The sequence below is a fragment of the Rhipicephalus microplus genome, chromosome X (assembly GCF_043290135.1).
Source record: "Rhipicephalus microplus isolate Deutch F79 chromosome X, USDA_Rmic, whole genome shotgun sequence".
Taxonomy (NCBI): Eukaryota; Metazoa; Arthropoda; class Arachnida; order Ixodida; family Ixodidae; genus Rhipicephalus; species Rhipicephalus microplus.
Window position 1 is genome coordinate 194770188 of NC_134710.1, and position 22777 is coordinate 194792964.

Below are 22777 nucleotides of genomic sequence, written 5' to 3' on the forward strand. Positions count from 1 at the left end.
ACGTTATTTGATGCAACTGCCCCTTTTGCAGACCATTTAAAGCCGTCATGCTCGTTGGTCTTATTGCTGGCACTCCGCTACCAATGCATTTTTTAAAGTTTACTATAGCTAGTGACTTTTTTCATATAGCTTCCAAAGAGAATGATGTATGCTTGGCCTGAAATGAAGGGCTTCGAGTGACCTTGTTGCTGAAGTGGACGGAGAGTAATCATTTTTATTCCGAAAACTGTTGGACTAAGATTGTGTTATAAGGCGACAACAACAATAACATCAAAGTGGGAGTTAACCAAAAACAACATCTATACAATGCCCAACAAAAACAAAGGTATACTCACAACTTAACAGTAGTATCAAAATATGAAGCGAATGCTATAAAACCAAGTCAGGCCGTCAGTTCAATGAAACAACTGATTGGTACTTCAACAACATGAGCTGTTCCTTATGTGGGTTTTCATGCTACGTGTCAAAAATAAAAAAAACATTTTTCTTCTATGCGCAAGAGTGAGCAAGCAAAAGCTTTAACAGTCTAGTTGTGTAATGTCGCTACTATGCGAAGCTCGAAGGTTTCTGCAGAGGTGCACTCCCCAACTGTGATGACAGGTTGTTTTGTTTCTCGAGGTAGGAATGAGAATGCACATGCGTGAATATCTAGTTGAGGCACAATGAACATAAAACCGTCTTTGAGAGTTCGTTTTAGCTGAGGCGTTTCGTACGGGAAAATATCAATAAGAAATTGGTGCTTGTAAAGTAAACATTGCAATTTTAGGCTTGTAACTATGGGCGCCGTCGTAGTAACAGTGGTAGTTTATGCACTTCGAGCATCACTGCTACGGAGTGAGTCGATGAATGTTTAGGAAGGATAAATCTTGCAACCCTTTGGACCTTTTTGAGTTCATTTATGAGAGGTGGTTAAAACGCATCTTATATAAGGTTTTCTTATGGCAGCGTTCACCTAACATAGGTTAGAAACGCGGCTAGCATGCCAGGTAGGGATGTCTGCTTGAACCTTTTACGCAGAAACTAACGTTTATTTTTGGCAGCAATAGTGATTTATTCACTTCATTCAGAGATACCCCGCTTTGCCAAAAGGCGTGTAAGAAGGGGCGTACAACTTGAAAAAACAAACTAACAAAAGTATTCCTTGATACAGCACACTTGATCTCAACAAAAAGAATTGCGTTCTACTGAGCGATATGATTTTTCCAGCTTAGGTTCGTAGCAATAGTTATTCCTTATTATATAAGCGTATATATTTTAGAAGGAATTTCAGAGTTAACGAAATATGTACAATCCTCTTCATGTATTATTTTCTTCTATACTCTGAAGACATCTGCCACCACGCTTCAATCGCAGCAATATGGTACTACTGCGTCGGCGTCCGCCTTTAAAAGAGACATTTGCGGTGTGCACCTTTCTTCGCAATTCGAAACCACTGCCTCGCCCCCTGCCTCAGACAGATCTTCTTAAGCGCTTTTTTACAGCGAAAGCTGTTATGAAACTACAACTCGAGTCACGCGCAGTTGTTCATCGCCACCGCTGGTGTCCGTAACTATACATTGCGCGAAATTAGAAAAAAAAAACCTAGCATCAAAGACACGATGGGGCTCAAAACCCGGGTCTGCTCGATGCAGCCTTGTATTCTACCACTGAGCTACGCCGGTGCTTGTGGTTAGCTTGCAAACTTGATTTAGGCAGGCTTGATGTCGAGAAAGCAATCGTGTTAATACAACTCATTAAGCGCTGTGAAACAGCGAAAGAACAGCCTGTCGTCGCACAATGTGAATAGCGTAACGAGTAGCCGTGCAATTCTCCAACCCATTACAAAAAATTCTTGTTCCCCTATTAACTTTGGAACATACCCACTTCAGCCTTTATGCCTCATCGTCTTTAGCCACTGCATGAACAATTGGTCCGGAAATATTTGCAAGTGTTTAGCGGATAACAAGCTTTTCAGAATAATGACGAAGAATAGCATAGTAAATGCCGGTCTAATACCGAAAAGTTTATTATTAAAGCCCCAGTGGGCATCAAGCAAGTGTGCTTGCAATACTTACCCGATGAGTGTTTTGATAAATGCCCTGAAAGGCCGCTCTTCTAGCTTTTGATGTGACTGTACTGCGACTTCCGTGCAGACCTGATGTCTTTTTTTTATCCCTCAGGTTGTTGATCTCGCAGTAGATTAGACAGTCGTCTGCATAGAACGGCATAGTAATGCCTTCGCTAATACCTGAACTGGTGTCATGGATGTACGCCATTTTAAGCCATTTAAATTCACACCATGTTCGAGTTGACTAAGGGAACATGGGAGAAGACTTTGTCGTGCAGAGAGCGCAGTCAGGCTGGTGATGATGATCATTACTGCGTTCACACGGACAAATATGCTTAGATCTATTCTGCTAAATTGTGATATATTCCCACTTGTGTGAATGTCCCTATCTAAAGTGAGTGAACTAAATTGGCTAAGGCTTTGGAAAAGTTTAAACAAATCACATCGAGTTCTTTTATAGCGATAGCAAATATATGGACACTGTCGGCTTGATTTCGCCACTGACGTTTACGTCGACGCCATGCACAGTATATTTATAGGTATCTATATATATGAAAACGCCGGAAAGAAAAAAAATCCAGAGAAAAAGGCTCCGGCACGTGGCACCAAACGTGGGACATCCACACTATAAAATCGAGGCGTTAACCACTGACCCACTCAGGGGTACCTCCTTCATCGTTCAAACGGCATGCTATTCATATCTACCACTTACCACTGTTGGCGCGTACACCGGCGGAGGGGGGGGGGGGGGGGGACCATCGTGTTCTCAGCCATATAAGCAAGATGGCGCAAATAACACGCGGCGGCTCTCATATCTCACGCGTACTTTGGCCCACGGAGAAGCGGGGAGTGGAGGATCTCTCGTGCGCCCTTATCTCCCGGTTGCGAGGATGACACGTCCTAGATGGTGTTAGGCTTGCACTAGAACATTACTGTTGTGGATACGGGGTGCACAAAGGTCACTGCAATCGTTGCACAGCCTCCGTTTGCGAAAAAGGCGAAGTAACAACTGAAGGCGTATTCGCGTTCATCTGTATAGAGTGGAAGGAAAAAACCTTATTTCAGTCCTGCAGGATGCGCTTAGCGCGTAGCGGGCGTCTCCCACGTAGGGACCGACAAGGAGTACCTGGCGGCCGCTTCGTGGGCCTGCTGGACGGCCCATTGCTGGTCGGCGAGAAGTGAGCTCCTGAGGGACCCCTCCCACTTGCTTGAGGTAGAGTCGGGAGGAGTTGTACTACACTCCCAGAGCATGTGTGCGAGTGTCGCTGTGTGTTCACATGATGAGCATGTGTCACTGGGGTATGCATGGGGATAATAAACGTGAAGCGTGGCAAGGTTTGGGTACGTGTGTGCCTGTAATAGGCGTAGGGTTAATGCCTGCGGTCGGTTAAGTTTCAGATGTGGAGGTGGAAAAATGCGGCGTTCCAGGTAATTATAATTTGTAATTTCATTGAACGTAATTGGTGCATCCCGATTGGTATCTAACCCAGCAAGATGAGGTTGCCCTGTGGCAGTGCGGTCGCTAAGTGCGCGCGCTGCATCATGGGCGATCTCGTCGAGGTTGGATAGGGCACCCGGCACCTGGCCGAGATGGGCGGGGAACCAGATGACAGTGTGGTGCTTCAGGGCACTCGGGTCCGCATTGCGCAGGATACGTAACGCCTGGTCGGAGATGACTCCGCGTTCGAAGGCTTTGATGGCCGGCCTGCAGTCGCTGTAGATGAATTCCCGTTTGCTGTCGAGCATAGCTATAGCTATACACTCTAAGCCGAAAAAGACTAAAGTGGGGTATGCCATTGGTCCTTTAGGGGTCTAAATGCGCTGCCACAGATTTTGAACCAATTTTGGACTAACTGCGGGAGTAACTGCAAGGGCTCAACTGTTACCCCAAGCACTTACTCCACTTGGTTGAAAAGTTGGCCCCAGTAGAATGCTCCAGCGGGACTAACAGTTGAACCGTCTGGACCAATGGCAAAAAAAAATGGCGACACTGCGTTTGTGCAGTATATTTTATGTTTATTCCAATTTAATCAGCACTGAAGATCATAGTATGTTATTCATGCAACACACACACACACACACACATACATACGCACTATTATTTCAAAGTAAAACACCGCAAACACTGACTGCCCGCGCTGTACTACAGAGAACAGACTCTTGGGTATATATAGCACAGTATTTTGACCTCCCATCTAGTGCCAGTGGGCGACTTTTACTCGGCTTAAGAAAACAATAAATATTGACACCGTAACGCGAAAATTTGCATGGGCTTATTCGTAGCACCGATGCACATCGATCTTTTAATATGGATCCATCTAATCTTCAACATGCCTCCAGCCCGAGAATACGAATTATCAGCTGGTATTCGATCATGTCGGCCGAACCAGCGTTCGCAGTGCTGGCGCACGAGTCCGCAAACGCAAACATAGCAGCGGCACTTGTGCGGGAAAGCCGGCGAAGCAGCCGCAGGCGCCCCGCCGATGCCATACCGTGTCGGCTTGCCGACGGCGTCGTTAGGCTTACGACGAGTACGGCTAAACGACCGCCGGCGATCGCAACATGCGGCTCGCGTGAAATTTTCGTCACCGTTATTTTATAGTCACAAATGAACAATAGGTAAGTGCCCCATGTTCGCTGTGTCTTACGGAGTGATGTAGATATCTGTATACTTACAGCGACGAGACCGTTCGCAGGCACGGTTCTTTCATCGTGCTGGTAAGGCACAACCTGTGTACCGCTGGCCGCACGATTAGTCGTATCCGCGATCGCCTACACGTTGGATTTTTGATAACGATTGTCGCATGGATAAAAAGACATAAGTTTGCCTGAGCTACTATTTTTGTGAACTTGTACGCGACGTTTTCTTCGCTTGTGCCGGCAATGCACTCACACCGGCAGCCAGCTTGATACCGATGACGTACGAAGCCTACTTTTTCTATATATCGCTTTGAACTTGTTTCATTTCATTTCATTTCATTTCATTTTATTACCTTAAAAGCCCAACAGGGGCATTACATAAGGGGTGGGTTTACATATGTTCATTATACATTGTTAGAAATGACATTTGAATAAGCATTTATTAAACATGACGTGGAAATATGGTTTACATGATTTTGTGGTATATACAATCAGTTGGAAAGATGAAAAATGACATCCAGTAATTGTTATTCTGAAAAATGATGAGATATCTCTTGCATGAATGCGGGTGCGCTGGTTAGGGCGGCAATTTGGTGAGGCAGGCTGTTCCAATCTATGGCTGTGCGAAAGAAAAAAGAACCTGAAAAGGTAGTAGTACGAGTGCGGGGGCGGCCCACATGGTTGATGTGCCCAGTTCGATGCGATGTTCTGCCAGGGGGAATAATGTACGGCGTTTGATTGAGCGAACAATGATAAAACTTATGAAAAAGAGATAGTGATAAAACACGGCGACGATGGGCAAGGGTCGGCAGACCTAAGTCCTTTCGCAATAAAGACACGCTGACATGATATGAATATTGAGAGTGTATGAACCTTACAGCACGGTTTTGCACGGTTTCGAGAGCGTTGCTTAAATATGTTTGGTGGGGGCTCCATACTGCGCATGCGTATTCGAGTTTAGGGCGGATTATGGTTTGATAGGCTAGTAATCTAACATGCTTTGGGGCTTGTTTTAGGTGGCGTTTAAGGAAACCAAGTGATTTATTAGAAGATGAGATGACGTTAGTGATATGTGCGTTCCAAGATAAATCTTTAGTTAGGGTAACACCGAGGTATTTGTATGAGGGCGAAGCTTCTAATGATATGTTATTGATTGAATATGAATAGGACAGAGGGTTACGTCGACGGGAGAATGTCACAACTTTACACTTAGCGGGGTTTAGTGTCATTAGCCAACAGTCACACCATTGTTGCAGACGGTTAATATTTGCCTGAAGAGAAATTTGGTGAGATGTATTAGTAATGGTTTTGTAAATGACGCAATCATCCGCAAACATACGGATATTACAGGTTACATGACCAGGTAGATCGTTAATATATATTAAAAAGAGGAGAGGCCCGAGAACAGATCCTTGAGGAACACCGGAAGTTACACGCAGGGAGTCAGAGGTGCTGTTGTTAATAAAGACAAACTGTGAGCGGTTATTAAGGAATGCTTCAATCCATCGTAAGACGTCGGGGTGTACATTTGCCAAAGATAGTTTTAGTAGCAATCGTTGATGTGGTACCTTATCGAACGCCTTCGCAAAGTCTAAAAATATCGCGTCTGTCTGTAGGTTAGTATCGAGATTTGTGTGAAGATCATGCAGAAACGCTGCCAATTGGGTTTCGCAAGAAAACCCTTTGCGAAATCCGTGCTGTGAAGGATGAAAGTATTTATTCGAGTCTAAAAATTTCATGATTTCTGTATAAATGACATGTTCCATGATTTTGCAAGGTACGCTTGTAAGTGAAATGGGGCGATAGTTAAGTGGGGAATTCTTGTCCCCTGATTTATAGATTGGAACAACCCTTCCCACCGTCCAGTCATGAGGTATGGTGCCTGTGGAAAGTGACTGAGAAAACAATAGACATAAATAAGCAGCACTGATATCTTTAGTATTTTTTAACACTTTTGAGTTTATGTTGTCTACTCCGGCTGAAGATGATAGTTTGAGATTGTCAATTAAAGAGGAAATACCATCAACATGGAAAGTTATAACTGGCATGGTATTAGGTGTGCTTGACGCTGTAGAAGGAAATGGTAAGCTAACTTCTTTGGTGAATACTGACGCGAAAGCTGCATTGAAAATGTTAGCGCACTCCACGTCGTCGACCGTTTCACCGTCTTCGTTAATTAGCGTGTTGCTGTTTATATCTCGAGGATTAATCACCTGCCAAAATTTCCTTGGATTGTTGACCAGCATCTTGGGTAGGTCTTCGTGAAAGTACGTTTTTTTTGCTTCCCGAACAGCTGACAAGTATGCGCGTTCCGCTGTGTAATATTTATCCCATGCGCATACATTTGTGGTACCTTTTGCTGCTCGGTATAAACGTTTCTTTTTGTTATCCAACCTTTTTAAAGAATTGCTGAACCATGGTTTTTCTGGTTGCGTTCCTATCGCTATCCTTGGGATGTATCTGTCTGCTAGGCTGTTAATTTTTTCTTTAAATATTTGCCAATTTGTATGGATGGTGCGTTTATTGAAAGACGTTTCAAATGAAACTAAAAACTCACACAGGTTATCGTACATAGCTTTGTAGTTTGCTTTCTTGTAAAGATGTATAGTTTTTTGTACTTTCAAGCGCGGAACTGCCCCAAAGTTAAAGGACGCGTGAATGACCTTATGATCACTGATTTCTTTTAGGTAGGCGATCGATGATAATTTGTCTGGTTGGTTTGTTAGTATTAAATCTAATACGTTAGCTGTGTTTTCCGTGATACGCGTTGGTTGAGACACTAGTTGACTAAGATTAAAATCAAGACAAACGTCAAGAAAGTTTTTTACCTCCGTCTCGTTTACTAAGTGGGGAGATAAGTTGTGCCAATTAATGTCTGGAAAATTGAAGTCTCCGAAAAGGAGAAGGCTAGCCTTGGTGTGCTTCGATGTTATTTCGAAGAGTGCATTGTTTAGCTCAATGGCAAAAGCTGGGCTACTGTGGGGGGGTCTATAGCAAACGCCCACAAGTACTGATTGTGGAGCGGCGTGACAATGAATGAAAAGTAGTTCTAAGTTCGACCTGATACTAAGAACAGAGCACGATAGTTCCTGGCTGGCAGCTATGAGGACACCTCCGCCTCGTGCATTCGGTCGGTCAGCACGAAACAGACTGAAATTAGGCAAATCTGTCAGTACTTCCGAATCTGAAATGTGGTCGCTAAGCCAAGTTTCGGTAAGAATTAACATGTTGCTTTTAGATGTCAGCACAAGGTTGGACACATGTTCACGTTTTGAAATGAAGCTGCGTATATTAGTGAAGATTACTGAGATGGGAAGACGTGACTTGCCTGTTGGTTTCGGACGACGGATTAATTTTGTCTCGATTTGTGGTTGCTATGCTTCTTTGACTGTTTGAGAAGCTTCATCGTATACGTACCGCTTTGGGCCCATGAACAGCGTTTTGAAACGCAAGGAATAGGGTGCAGATTTATCTTTAGCGAAGGCGACAAGGTGTTTACGGGCGTTCCTAACAGCTGGTGAAAAATCTTCTGCGACGCTAAAGTCAGTGCCTTTGAAGTTACGTCCTTTTGAAAGAACAGCTTCCTTCGTTTTATAAGACACAAATTTTACTATAATTGGGCGTTTGCGGTTACAGGAATGCCGACCAATTCGGTGTGCCCGCTCCATATCCTTGGGCTCAAGCTGTACCTTTAGGTAATCTGAGCAATGACGTAAAATAATTTTTTCAGAATCTGATGATGGCTCTGATGCAGACGGATCTGGAAGGCCGTAGAAAACCAAATTATTTCGCCTAGATCTGTTTTCAGCATCGTCTACACGCGCTTCCAGTTTATGGATCAGCTGCGCCGTACGTTCGCTGTCTGCCTGTATAGATTGCATGTCTCCTTGCAAGGCTATCACACTTTGGTAATTACCCTCGAGGTCCGTCAGCCTTTTACTTAACGTGTCCAGTAACGCGGTCGTAGCCATAGATTGGTTCTTTAGTTCCTGCATTTCAGCGATCATCTTAGCCTGACCAGCGGAAATCTTCTTCATTTCGGCAAGCAGCGCGGCATTATCGGGACCAGGATTGCTTTCAATATCACCGGAAAGCAATAATAGGGATCTAATCACGGAAAGACACTGAAAAACAATGGAAAAGCAGCACTGCGGGCTCGGTAGCTGCACAAGACAATAATTACTTGTTTTTTTAGCGAAAAGAGGATGAGATTTACAGACCTGCATGATGAACAGAAGCGGATTAGTGGACCGCATCATGGCAGTGCCACCGAGCCCACAGCGCGCGGGGGGTATTCGCTGCTCCTTTATAGGCCGCTGGCTGGCTGTTGACGATGGCGGTAGGGCGAATGGCATCTTGTCGAGGATCCATGCTTGGACTGGTGGCGCCATTGAACGGGACGATTGGTTGCCGATTCCGATTTGCAAATTGATGACACAGCTGGTGCACGGGTTCGCCTTGGCCAACGAAGCGCTCGTTGATTCCGCGGGAAAGGGCAGCAACATTCGCATGACGAAGGACGTCATAATCTGCATGATGAACAGAAGCGGATTAGTGGACCGCATCATGGCAGTGCCACCGAGCCCACGAGTCACTGTGTGGGTACACGACCGCTGATGAACAGCATAACTTTATTAGCATTGTCAGTGTTCACCGTAGTTCGAACTTATTCAGCACATTAAAAAGAGTTCTCGGCATTGCCCGTGTTTACGGAGACTTTCACTTGGCTTCGGCTCGCCCGTGCCGGCATGGTGGAAACGCGAGGGCACTTGCTGTGTGCACTGACAGCGTGTTGTACTACTTTCCTCTAATAACATTTCATAGTGCTTCACTTTCACAATGGCGTATAGCCTATTTAACTTGTTTTCATGATCGCCGACCACGCGGAGCATTGCAGCGCAGCATCGACAGGAGGCGATCGCGGCGCAGTTGCCCTCCCCGTTGGTCCCTTCATTGCCGGGCGTTTGCGCAAGACACGCATTGTCACACATTTAGTCCCTGTTGGACGAACCGTTCGTCCATTGGTTTAACGACTGCAGTTAGTCCAACTTTGCCGAATTTCGGCTTAGAGTGTAGCTACTTGCTCCGCTGCTTCGGGGTTTCGGGTGAGGATTGTGGCAGAGTTGAGAGTCTGCTGCGCGGATGATACTGCGAGCGTGGCGAAGGCTCAGTTGTCGCGATAGGCAGCGGTGTCCACGAACGACACCTTGTCCGCTTCCATGTCTATGCGCTTGAGAATGGCGGTCACCCGCGCAAGGTGCCTGCCTCTGTTGTACTCGGGGTGTACATTTCGTGGTATGGGAGCGATCGTGATAAGGTCGCGGAATTCACGGGGAATTAGAGTCAACTATGGGGGGTCCCTGGCACTCGAGGAGAAGAACCCGAGCTTGCGCAGAATATGGCGGCCCGCCTTGGTGGTAGTGAGTCGGGTCGATTGCACGCGTTCCTGAGCTTCGGCGATCTCTTTTAGCGTGTTATGTACGTCAAGCTCGATGAGTTTGTACGTTGGAGTGGTGATAGGTAGGCCAAGGGCTCCTTTGACCACGTTGCGAATAAGCGCATTGAGTTTATCGCGCTCAGCACGTAGCCATTTGTGTATAGCGGCAACGTAGGTAAAATGGCACAAAAAAAAACCGTGTACGAGACGCAGCAGGTTGTCTTCTTTGTGGCCATGGTGCCTGTTGGCTACTTTACGTACGAGTCGTATTGCATTCTCAGTCTTAGTCCTGAGCTTGTGTACTCTTTGGGTGTTGGTTCCACGGGACTCGATGATCATGCCGAGGACCTTGATGGTGTCTACCCTGGGTACAGTACGACCATCTCTGGTGTGGAGGGTGATATTGCGGTCCGCCGGAGGTTTAATTCCACCCTTTGGGCGTGGCACCTCGGCGTTTGGGCAAATATATCAACAGCTCCGACTTCGCGGGTGAGCACCTGAGACCGGTGTGGTCGAGGTAAGACTCGGCGGTGTCGATAGCCTCTTGCAGGGCGGACTTAATGAAGCCATCGGACCATGTTCATCTGTATCTGCGAGTACATTTCGTGCGCCATTTTTACGTGAGAAACGGGGAGCAAGTTTCGATCTGCTTACTATTCTGGGCTTGAATTTCCAATTTGTTGCTATCGTGTTCATGACTTCGCATTTGCGGCACAGCTTGGACTTTTTGCATTTCAAAGTGCTGAAAATTTGTTGACCTTTTCCATTAGCATTGTGGGAGTAGAAAGGCGTTGCCTGGGTTCATGCAGGTTTGGAAACATGTTTTTCCGAAAATAGTTGTATATGGACTTCATGCTCGAGTAGCATTCGGCAAACACAAGTCACTAATATGAGATGATAGTTAATTATTTCCCGCTTGTCACCGATGTATCTCTTCGGATAACAAACGTAATAGTATAAAAACTATGTTTCTGTCAGCATCATAGCGGTAAGTAGGTATTTACTTGATTGAGGAAAACACAAAACTCGTAGATCTGTACTGCCTTGACTGCATATTCAAGTGCGCTAATTTTCGAGGCAACATAGAGAAAAACATATCCGTAGAATATTATAATCATTCATGAAAGAAGAGAAAAATCCAAGTCAGTAAAAATGAAAAAAAAAATACCCGAGCACTTACCGGGGATTTTGTAGCTACACCAAAGCCGTAAGCTCGTCGACCTGTTATATAAAATGAGGAGATCACCCATCTATTTCACCGAGGAAAAGTTGGCCATTTCTACGCCAGGCGTATGCTCATACCTATTTTTTTTTGTCGCGCCCACTTCTTCGTTGCAAAAAGGAGTTTCCTGGTTGCCTTCGACCAGTTCTCGTCATGAACAGAGAATTTTTCTGCGTGGGTGTCTTTCTTTTCAAAAGTTAGTTAACACGTTCTGACTGACCCAGGAGACGCAATACAATACTCGCACCTTTGCCATTCTTCGAGGGAAACCTATGCACTGCTCCTATACGACCAAGGGTCAGTTCCGGTATTTTTAAACGTTTGTCAAGTTCGATAACCCTACCTAATAGTTCCTGTTTTCTTTGTGGTTGGTATTCCCTGAATTCAATTTTCCCCTTTTTAGCTTGTCAACAGTAGCACGACGCTGAGGAACACGTGCGGTACTGCCTTTTCTCTAAAATTTTCTAATCTTCGCATTGCTTAAGGCCTCACCGCATTATAGCCGGGACAATTCTGTCGTAGTTAGATGTCATCATGACAAAGGAAGAATTATTCTTCTCAACCTTCTCAAGAAGGGGCCCCGAGACTCAAGCTTTGTGGTAATGCTGGCCAGAGATGTTTTCACGTTAAGCTCGTGGATTGATTTTTTTTAGCTCTGCCTTTGTGTAGTCTTCCTGTGCGGCAAAGAGACACTTCAAAGATTGTTTTAACGAATATCTTTTTGGCTTCAACATCACCTCAGTCCAGTGGCAGCATTTACCTTTGTCGTAACAATTATTACACTCTGTGCATTTCGCGATTAAGATAACTCGAAGTAATTCGTTACATGCCAAACATACATTACTCTCTTGAGAAGCCATATTGAAAAGTCGCTTTCGAAATTGACCTTGACAAGTTAACATCGAAAAAAAAGTAAATGCACTGGACGCGGATTGGCAGCTATGAGAAGGCCTGCGAGCATGAGCCTCTACAAGGGGGTGCGAAAAGGGCACTGTCACCGCCCCCCTCCACCTTAAACATTCCCTACAGACAAACATGCAAGCGAGTGCTACTTGGAAAACAACAAACAATTTTTCACCAACCTGACAAAGGTAAAAATACACCATCACTCATGTTAGCCACTTCTACTATCGTCCCCGCTGCCAGAATGAAATGTTTCGTGACATAACACCAGTGGAAAGTAAACTTTGAGAGCATTACGTCGATAACGTTAGTGGACTGTATATCTGCACGCAACTGTACAAGTTATCTCGATTTACACATTGATGAAGCAGCATATAACAGCGTCGGTGGATGCATCGTGATGATTAGGCAGAATAAAGAAATCCTAAGTTTTGGCCATTTAAAAACTGTTTAAATACACGAATATATAGGCAAGGTCCTATTCAACCGTAAGTACGGCATGACAAGTAATGAACTATCGCAAAATTTGGAAACGGACAACTAAAGACAGCGTGGTCAGTGGTGAAAAGCAATTATAATACCTACTGGGCTTTAGCGTCTTAAAAACACGATGATCTTGAGAGATGCCGTACTAGACAGTGCTGGCAATTTCGACCACCTGGGGTTCTTAAACGTCCATCTAATTCTAAGAACACGGTGCTCAGCCCCTTTCACGTATACCTGGAAAATGCGGCATCTGCAGCCAGGACTCGATCCCCCCAATTCGGGTTAGCAGTCGAGCAGCGTATCCCTGCAGTTGACCACCACGGCAGGTAGAATGAAGAAAAAGATGTGCAAACACAAGCAGAGTAGCGTCGTAACAAAAAGAAGAAGAGAACGAAGACGTCAAAGAGTGGTGATGTCCCATATTTCTTGTTTAATATTACGTATTCCTGAAGTTATCCTCTAAGGTTGTGACACGCAGTCTTGCTCAATCCCCCAGAGTGTTTGTATTTGTCATAATATTAAGGAAAGAAACCAACCCATTATTTAGCGATCGCGCCACGTGACATGCTGTTAGTGCAATAAGCGGTGACCTCACGGTGAGCTGCGATTGGCCGACGCACTTGAATCCCGTGACCAAGAATAGTGGGACTGCCAGAACAGTGGTCCGCAGAAGCCAGAGTTAGAATCGACCAGGCAACAAAAGCTACCATCGATGAGAGGTACTGTAAGGCTGCCGAAGGAGCGACGGCCGGGTATGCTTTGCATTCCTGGAGAACCAGGAACATTTTTGGCCGTGATCTAAGTCGGCTGTCTCAACAAATGACTGGTGCTTCGGACAACAGCCAGGCAACCCCGTCAAAGTACCGTGCAAGCACCTTCGTCGCCACTTCCACTGCAGCTGTCACCACCTCACATCCTCGCGCCCGTGCACTAGGCAGCATCAGCCAGGCAACATCTTCATGGCCGTGGCAAGGTCAGTTGAGGGTAGTGAAAAGCATTCGATCACTCGCATCACGCACATGCGCAAGAAAACAAACGCGGCACACGCAACCGACCGAAAGACCGCCGAGAAGCCGGAGGCGAAGAATGCGCCCGAGTAACGAAACACACACACACACACACACACACACACACACACACACACACACACACACACACACACACACACACACACACACACACACACATACACACATACACACACACACACACACACACACGCACGCACGCACACGCACACGCACACCACCGGACAGGCAGCAAGAAGTTTGGGCCCTCCGCGACCGCGAGGGAAGGGAGAGAGTGTCTGCTCCGACGGGAGAGCGCACCGTAGGGTAGGGAGAAAAAAAGAAAAGAAAAAGGCCGTCAGGCAGCTCGGAGTGCCCTACGTAAACAAAGTCACGTGGGGCACCCAGGAGGCGTGGCGCGTGGCGGGAGTAAACAACGACACGTGCGTGTGAAACGGGCCTCTTTAGAGGCGCGTAAAAAGGGCTGCGTTGCCAAAAAAATCCAGCAGCGCATGGAACGCCCGGCGGAGTGTCGCAACGTTCACCGAGGGGAACAACATGTGTTCTGGACTCACGTGTGGCAGTCCGAGTTGCGCGTAGGTGTTGCAGAGACGGCGACGAATGTCCGCGTATCCCGGGCGCTGGCACAGGATATGTTCGACGGTCTCGTCTGCCGGACACTGCACGCACGAAGGGCTACCACTGCCACGCTATTTGAAGAGCAGTTGCGCTGTACGGCTGCATCCCGTACGAAGGCGCAGCAAGAAAGCTCGAGCACGCCGACCGATTCCCGTTGACGGCAGGCGTGCGACAGGTTTGCCGGCTGCTGTGCGGGGGTCCGGGTGAAGAGCGCGGACGTGGCGTGCGATGATCTGTTGCGCCACATCGTAGCTGCAAACGAAGTTCCTTTGCTAGCGCGTCGGCTGCCTCGTTGCCGCGCACTCCGACGTGTGAGGGCACCCACTGAAAGGACACATCACACCCACTTTGGACGATCACAGTAAACTTGCGCATGAGGCGATGCGCGATCGAAGTGCCATTTTCACCTTTCGCGAGGGTGAGGAGGCCCTCCCGAGAGTCGTAGAAGACGACGTCTGAAGACGACAGGAGCTCGGCCAGCTGATCGGCCGCCAAGTTCAAAGCCGCGAGCTCAGCGGTCGTCGATGTCGCCAAGAGCGGGAGACGGCACTTCTCGTCTCGGAGCGTCAGAATTACGCTAGTTGCCGCAGCCGAGCCGTCCCCCTTCACCGAGCCGTCCGTCTACTGATGGAAGTGGCCGGAGTACCTCTCCTCGATCATGGCGCAGGGGAAAGCTGTTATGACCGTCGTCAGTAGGCGCCATGCTGTCACTCAGAAGCGTAGCCGAGCAGCGCTTCCACGCCTGGAACCCCAGTTCTCTCGGAACCAGCGTCCAGAGCTGACGGGGGACCGGCGCATTTTTAATCCTCAAACAAGTAGCTGACTGGCCAGCTGCCTATGCCCGCCCGGTATTGTCCCTGCTAGCCAGGAGGATGAGACATCGTGTCGCCACGACACCGTAAGCCGTTCCAGAGAGGACAAAAAAGACAGCATCTTCCTTGGAAGAAACCGCGGCCGCCGCCACAAATCGCCCTGCTAATTGAGCGAACAGATCGGCGGACCGTTTGATGTATGCTGCCAGGAGCTTGGGACCCCTCGACCAGTGGCACATACGCGACGAGGAAGGGCCCCGCTAGTGCCACCTAGCAGTGCAGGGATCACGACTCAATATTGGATGTTCACGTGGGCCGTGCATGCTCGTACCCCTCGCCTGTTGTGTGTGTGATTGGAGTTCCTCTCAAGGAGGAGGAGCCCAACAGGGCTTAAAACGACGCCGCAGAGTGCTGGACGTCGCTCTGAACCATGTAACGGTTCAACCACCACGTTCGTGGTTTGTGAACTCCTGACCTCATGCTGTAAATAATTGTAAATAGTGCCACGTTCCATTTCCCAAGTTTTTTGTTATCAGCCCAAAACTCCACACGATTCTCAGCGCAAACCGCGCCTGCAGTTTTCGAGAAGGTTCCGGACTGTAGTAGATCATTTTGATAAGATCACGCCCACTGTGCGAACGGTACAGATTGTTCTGGAACCTACGCCACCGCCAGCGATAACGCTAGAACATTCGACGGCAAGAGTATAAATGCCGACGCGCTTCGCCGCTTGTCAGTTGTTGATCGAAGGCCGACGCTCCGTTCGCAGCTATCAGTCCGAGACTGCTATCTGTGCAAGACTGCTGCTGTAAATAAACTTTCCGTTTACCGGGCACAGGTTCGCCCAAATAAACAGTTAAATCCCAAAACGAAGTTTCCTGTCTTCGGCCACGTCACGTCCCCGTGACATCTGGTGGAGGTGCTGCTTCGTTCATGTACCGGACGCCCCCGTCAAGCCGTGAACCCAGCCCACATCGCGGAGAAGACACCGACGCCAACCAAGAGCAGCGAACAAGCTGCCGACAGCAAGGTCTCCCACCGGAGTACGGCCTTCTACAAGACAAGGCGCGGAAGATCAAGGCCATGACCTCGACTGCAGCGACAATGACAACCGGAGCGTCCCAGCCCGCGATCGTCATTCATCAACCCAGGGAACCACCAACGTTCCATGGGTCATCGTTCGAAGACCCGGAGTCCTGGCTAGAAACATACGACCGTGTGGCCGCCCTCGACCACTGGGACCATGACGAAAAGCACCGTCGTGTGTTCTTCTATTTGGGAGACACCGCATTTGGAAGACACCGCTCGAAAATTGGGAGTCCACGCTCCGAACGTGGGATGTTTTCTGCGGCGCATTCCTGCAAACGTTCGCGAGCGTCGCTCGCAAAGAGAGGGCCGCTGCTTCATTAGAGACCCGGGTTCAGCTACCAAATGAAAAGGTTGGAATTTTCACAGAGGAGATGACCCGCCTATTCCGTCACGCTGACCCAGACATGCCTTAGGAGAAGAAAGTTCGTTTCCTCATGCGAGGGGTCAAACAGGAGCTCTTCGTGGGACTAATGAGGAATCCACCGAACACCGTCCAAGAATTCGTATCCGAGGCGACCACCATCGAAAAAACCCTGGACATGCGCACCAGACAGTATAATCGTCGCCTGACTCCGGAATGCGCTGCTGCTCAAGCCAGTGACTCCGGAGACCTGCGTGAAACGATCCGAGCGATCGTGCGGGAAGAGCTGCGCAAGCTGTTGCCTTCGGCGCAGCCTCAACTGGATTCAATCGCCGACATTGTGCGAGAAGAAGTTCGGCAATCGCTTCGAATTCCCCACGCACCGCTGCCCGAGCCGGAAGCTATGAGCTACGCCGCTGCACTGCGCCACGACGCTCCCCGTCCACGCCAAAACGCCGCCCCATCGCACTTCCGTCGACAGACGCCACCGCCGCCACCACCCCCACCGACGTCATACCGTTCGCCAGCGGCCCAGCGCAGTGCATCGAGGAAGACTGACGTCTGGTGCACCCCTGACCATCGCCCGCTCTGTTACCACTGCGGCGAGGCCGGACACACATACCGCCGTTGCCAGTACCGACAGATGGGACTGCGTGGCTTCGCCGTCAATGCACCGCGTCCACAGCCAGGAGAACGACCACGTGACATCGCCGACTACCTGACAGGAACTCGGTGGACACCACGAAGCCCTTCGCGTTCGTCGTCGCCCAGCCGCCGCACGTCACCGCACCACCGGCAGTACTCTGGCCCAACGCAGGGCCGGTCTCCTGGCCCGTATCCGGGAAACTAAGGGCAGCAACCGGTGGAGGTGCTGTTGCTGTGCGACGAACTACCGAAGATCCTCCGACGACGACGCCGCCGCGACGGAGCTTTCCGAACACAACGCCAACCAGGCAAAGCCCTGAAGGCGAAAGCTCACTTACCGAAGGTGGCCTGACGACGCAACATGGAAGCAGCGGAACAAGCCCACGCAGCCGTGACCCGACGCCACGCCCTAACTGTAATGCGAGACGGCGAACTAGCGACCTCGACGTTCTTATCGACGGCCACAGTGTGACCGCTCTCGTCGATACTGGAGCCGACTATTCTGTCATCAGTGGGTCGTTCGCCGCGAAGTTAAAGAAAGTTAGAACAGCTTGGAAAGGCCCTGAAATCCGCACAGCCGGAAGTCATCTCGTAACGCCTGCAGGAATCTGCACAGCGAGAGTCACCATTAACGGCCGTATTTATCCTACAGACTTCGTAGTCCTACAGCGTTGCTCGAGAGATGTCATCCTTGGCATGGACTTCTTATGCCTCCATGGTGATGTCATCAACCTAAAAACAAAGTCGATAACGTTATCCACAGAAGAAGCACTACCGCCGCGCACGCCGTCAGGACACCATGCCTTGAATGTGCTGGAAGAACAAGTCACCATTCCGCCTCGCTCAAGCGTCATTATTTCAGTCGGCGCTCCTAAATCACCTGACTTCGAAGGCGTCGTTGAAGGCAGTCAGCATCTGTTGGTCACCCGAAATATTTGCGTCGCAAGAGGAATGGCAGAGCTGCGGGGAGGCAAAGCAACGGTTATGCTTACGAATTTCAGCAATGAGTACAAACATGTGAACAAAGGAACAACGGTCGCATACATCGAAGAAATTATCGAAGCCACCAGTGCTTTCGCCCTCGCCGATTCTGCGGAACCTGCTCAGAGGAACCAAGCCCCTCCCATAGCTTTCGACGTCAATCCCAGACTTCCGAACGATAAGCAAGAACAGCTCAAGGCCTGCTCCTACAGTACGAAGATTGCTTTTCGTCGTCATCGAAAATTCGGCAGACCCCAATCACGAAACATCGCATCATAACCGAAGAAAATGCCAGACCACTCCGTCAGGGTCCGTACAGGGTTTCGACGCGAGAACGTGAGGCCATGAAGAGACAAGTTGATGAAATGCTGCGGGAGGACATTATCCAGCCGTCCGAGAGTCCATGGGCATCCCCCGTGGTGTTAGTGAATAAAAAGAATGGGACCCTACGTTTCTGCGTCGATTATCGCCGCCTGAACAAAATCACAAGAAAGGACGTGTATCCTCTCCCACGAATAGACGACGCACTTGATCGGCTCCATAACGCCAAGTACTTTTCGTCAATGGACCTCAAGACTGGCTATTGGCAAATCGACGTCGACAAAAGAGACCGAGAGAAGACGGCGTTTATAACACCGGGCGGCCTCTTCGAGTTTAAGCTGATGCCCTTCGGCCTTTGCTCAGCGCCTGCAACTTTTTAACGCGTTATGAATACAGTACTGGCAGGATTGAAGTGGCAGACTTGCCTTGTGTACTTGGACGACGTCGTCGTGTTTTCCTCTAGTTTCGACGAGCATCTTCGGCGTCTCGAAGCTGTACTTCAAGCCATCAAGACTTCCGGACTCACACTGAAGCCAGAAAAGTGCAGATTTGCGTATGAGGAGCTCTTGTTTCTGGGGCACGTTATCAGCAAGTGTGGAGTTCATCCCGATCCACGGAAAACAGCCACGATCGCCGACTTCCCGCCACCCACTGACAAGAAAGCCGTGCGCCGATTTCTGGGCCTGTGCGCCGATTATAGGCGGTTCGTGAAAAACTTCGCCCGCATCGCCGATCCTCTCACAAACCTTACCAAGGCCGACGTCGAGTTCACGTGGGAAACGCCACAGGAACACGCTTTCCAGGAGCTTAAACATCGCCTCCAGACGCCTCCGTTACTTGCCCAATTCGACGAATTCGCCGAGACAGAAATACATACTGACGCAAGCAGCGTAGGTCTTGGCGCCGTTCTTGTGCAGAGGGCTGACGGACTTGAAAGGGTTATTAGTTACGCCAGCCGATCGCTATCCAAAGCAGAAGCAAATTATTCCACAACTGAAAAGGAGTGCCTCGCCATCATCTGGGCTACGTAGAAATTTCGCCCCTACCTCTACGGCAGGCCCTTCAAAGTTGTGAGCGACCATCACGCCTTGTGATGGCTAGCCACCTTGAAGGACCCTTCAGGTCGCCTCGCACGATGGAGCCTGAGACTTCAAGAATATGACATTACTGTCATTTACAAGTCCGGCAAAAAAACACTCCGACGCCGACTGTCTCTCTCGTGCGCCTGTAGACCAACCGCTACCCGACGACCCAGAGGACGACTACTTCTTGGGAACGATAACTACCGACGACTTCGCTGAACGACAGCGGGCCGACCCGGAACTTAAGGCCCTGATAGAATACCTCGAAGGCAGGACCGCCGAAGTCCCGAAGGTATTCAAGCGCGCACTTTCGTCGTTCTTTCTACGAAACGGTCTTCTACAAAAGAAAAACTTTTCACGGCTTCGAGCCAAGTACCTCCTTGTGGTGCCTTCAGCTCTGCGACCAGAACTCCTGCAGGCCCTGCACGACGATCCGACGGCAGGGAACCTCGGTGTTTCCCGCACGCTCGCGAGGATACAAGAAAGGTACTACTGGCCACGTCTTACCACCGACGTCACTCGTTATGTGAGGACATGCCGGGACTGTCAGCGACGCAAGACACCGCCGACAAGGCCAGCGGGACTTTTGCAGCCACTTCGCCGACCTTTCCAGCAGATTGGTATGGACCTACTGGGGCCGTTCCCGACGTCGGCTTTCGGAAACAAGTGGATCGTGGTAGCTACCGACTACCTCCCCCGCTACGCCGAGACAAAAGCCCTGCCAAAAGGCAGTGCATCCGAGGTAGCTAAGTTCTTCGTCGAAAATATCGTCCTACGTCACGGCGCCCCGGAGGTCCTTATCACCGACAGAGGAACGGCATTCACTGCCGACTTAACTCAAACGATCTTGGCATACAGCCAAACAAACCACCGCCGGACGACAGCGTACCACCCACAGACCAACGGCCTCACCGAGCGGCTTAACAAGACGATCGCCGACATGCTGTCAATGTACGTCGATGTCGAACACAAGACGTGGGACGCCATTCTTCCGTATGTGACCTTCGCATACAACACGGCGGTGCAGGAGACGACGCAGATATCTCTATACAAATTGGTCTAAGGAAGGAGCCCGGCAACGACGCTCGATGCCATGTTACCCAACGTCACCGACGAAGAAAACCTCGATGTGAGCGAGTACCTTCAACGCGCCGAAGAAGCCCGACAACTTGCGCGTCTCCGTATCAAGAATCAACAGACGACCGACAGCCACCGTTACAACCTTCGACGACGCTTCGTGGAATACCAGCCCGGTGAACGGGTTTGGGTGTGGACGCCGATACGCCGACGTGGACTAAGTGAAAAGCTTCTGCGACGGTACTTCGAACCATACAGGGTGGTTCGACGTCTCGGCCCACTGATTTACGAGGTTGTCCCCGACGGCATCACGAACTCTCAACGACGCCGATCGCGACCTGAAGTCGTCCATGTCGCGCGCCTCAAGCCGTTTCATGCGCGTTAACGAACTGAAACAGTGTTTTTTGTATTATTGTTGTATCGTAATTTATTCGTTTTACTTACTTGCATTATTATTGTACATTCATCTTTACCTAAAGCATCGGGACGATGCCTTTTTTTCAGAGGGGGGCAATGCCACGTTCCATTTCCCAAGTTTTTTGTTATCGGCCCAAAACACCACACGATTCTCAGCGCAAACCGCGCCTGCAGTTTTCGAGAAGGTTCCGGACTGTAGTAGATTATTTCGATAAGATCACGCCCACTGTGCGAACGGTACAGATTGTTCTGGAACCGACGCCACCGCCAGCGATAACGCTAGAACATTCGACGGCAAGAGTATAAATGCCGACGCACTTCGCCGCTTGTCAGTTGTTGATCGAAGGCCGACGCTCCGTTCGCAGCTATCAGTCCGAGACTGCTATCTGTGCAAGACTGCTGCTGTAATTAGACTTTCCGTTTACCGGGCACAGGTTCGCCCAAATAAACAGTTAAATCCCAACACGAAGTTTCCTGTCTTCGGCCACGTCACGACCCCGTGACAATAGTGACATAAACCTGTTTGTTTTTCGTATCCCCATCTTGTGAGCGTTCATTTCATCAACCCGAAGCTACACCACGTTACCACAGGAGACCTGGTAGACCCCGGTCCGCAACAAGTGGTGATCAGGACTGGGATTCATAGCGACAACTGGTGAACAGCGCCGAGAGCCGCAACAACTGGTTGGCAGCAGTGGGATACGACTGAGGACCGCGATTCGCAAACACACTCATCCAACAGAATTAGAGTCCGCGGGACGGCTGTCACGCTGGACAGCATAGTCATCGCGCAGCAATTGCATGGATGGATGGATGGATGGATGGATGGATGGATGGATGGATGGATGGATGGATGGATGGATGGATGGACGGATGGACGGACGGATGGACGGACGGATAGACGGACGGACGGATTGATGGATGGATGGATGGATGGATGAATGGATGGATGGATGGATGGGTGTGGCTGTACGCTTTAGATCAGGCGGCGGCTAAGGCCACCTAGTCGTGATACTTAGTAAACCACGAACTAGATTTATCTGTTTTTTTTAAATTGTGAAGTTGACGACTGGTACTTTGCAGTGAAAGATTTATTTTCACTCGTGCCTTGATTTTAGACACCAATCACATATCCTCGTTCTACTCAATTCTACCCGCTTAAAGTCTATTTTGCCCTCACTGTCCCTAATCCCCAGTGCTTTGAAAAACTCTGCGCCATCATCCTAAACGATAGGGTGAAGCCCTTTACAGAACATTATCAAGTTTTCGGCAGTTTCTTCTTCCTCTCCACACGCACTGCATACCGTGTCTACCCCTTCGTATTTGGCCCGATATGTCTTGGTTCGCAATTTCTCGTCCTGGCCTCAAACAGTAGAGAACTACCCCGAGTATTATCATAGACCCTTTCCTTGACAATTTCCTGCTTAAAAGTTCGATAGATCTCTAGCGCGGACTTGTTAATCATGCCAATTCTCCACATATTGGTCTCAGCTTCGGTCACCTTCTTCTTAATTAATAATTCTTTTTGGTTGGGCCCCATGCTGTTTTCGTCTGCTTATACGCCGACACCTCCTAAAGCGAATGGATCGTTCCCTCTCCGTGTTCGCGGCC